The sequence below is a fragment of the Juglans regia genome, chromosome 1, assembly GCF_001411555.2.
Source record: "Juglans regia cultivar Chandler chromosome 1, Walnut 2.0, whole genome shotgun sequence".
In the NCBI taxonomy this organism is placed as follows: domain Eukaryota; kingdom Viridiplantae; phylum Streptophyta; class Magnoliopsida; order Fagales; family Juglandaceae; genus Juglans; species Juglans regia.
This window is the reverse complement of record NC_049901.1, coordinates 28,515,555-28,517,083: the sequence shown is the minus strand read 5'-3', so window position 1 is coordinate 28,517,083 and position 1,529 is coordinate 28,515,555.

Below are 1,529 nucleotides of genomic sequence, written 5' to 3'. Positions count from 1 at the left end.
AAATCACCTCTGAATAAAAGATAAACCTAGCAAAAATATATATATATATATATATTTTTCAGCCTCCCACCTTTTCGTTCAGTCACCTCAATTCTTGTAGCCTTTTTAAATCTTCAACCACTTTAACCTTTTTTTTTTCTTCGTTCACCTTTTTTTTTTCACTTGCTTTGATCAAATAAAGTAAAATTTCATTTGAACTAACTTTCTCTTTAAATGTAGATTTCCACCAAAGTATTTTCTCAAACTGTAAAAATTAAATCATGGTTTTTCAGGCTTAGAACGAGAATGATTTATATAGTTAAAAGAATAAATAAAGGCTCATGTAAAATAAGACTCAAGGGGGTTGACTATGGAAATACACCATGTAATGATGGCATGATAATCAGGATGGTTAGGAAAGCCTTTTGGTTAAGACAAAAAAAAAATTGCCTAGATCATTTCTCTAATATTTGGTATCAACTAGGATTTCGCCTCAAGGCTCCATCAATGGATTCTAGAGCAAAGCCTGACCCAGTTAATTCAACTCATTCTCTTCATAAGCAAAATGGAATAAAGAAAAAAAAATGACTATGTGCTCAATTATGTTCAAGGTCAAGGTTTAAATCAAAGTACCCACAAAACTTAGCCTGACATAAAAGAATTTTTTGAAAACTTTTCTCAATCCTATCTTTAATTACAAATTTCTGAGTCATAGAGAATTCAATCATACTCAAATACATGGTTGGTAAGAGAATCCAACAACTCAAGACTTATAAAATCATAAAAAAATAATAAATAGCAAACAAGAAGACCAAATGACTATAGGAGTTTACACCTCCAAACTTAAACTAAACAATGTCCTCATTGTAATGCAAAAGTGAGACAGATTGAAGAAATGAAAGGAACTTCCCTGGTTTCATGGTGAATCAGCCGTAGTTTGTAATTTTCAGCTCTTTATTCATGCTAAATAAACCTATATCAAAATCCAAATTATTAAAAAATAAAATAAAAAATAAAAAATAAAAATAAAAGAATAGAAGAAAGTTCTATAGGCTGCCTCCCATAAGCGCTTATTTTAAAGTCTATAGCTAGACTTTACAATCTTCATCAATCGTGATCTCCAAGAGGAATAAATGTACAATTCCTTTCCACTTCATTGCTAAGTGATGTATCCTACTGCAAGGGTCGTTCTAGGTGATCGGTTAGTGCATCTTCTTGAAAGGCTTATTCTACACATTGTTTAATGACATCTACCCTAAAACAAGTGCTTGGCTCTTTTGGAATTCTCATGGCTTGGTAGATGTTGAACATAACCTCTTCTTTGTTCACTCTCAATGTTAAATCACCCTTTTGAACATCAATTAAAGCCCTTCCCGTAGCCAAGAATGGTCGGCCAAGAATTAGTGGGACTTCTTGGTCTTCCTCCATATCTAACACTACAAAATCAGCAGGAAAAATAAATTTATCCACCTTTACCAATAAATCTTCTATAATTCCACGTGGATACTTGATGGATCGATTTGCTAATTGCAAAGAAATGGTTGTTTGTT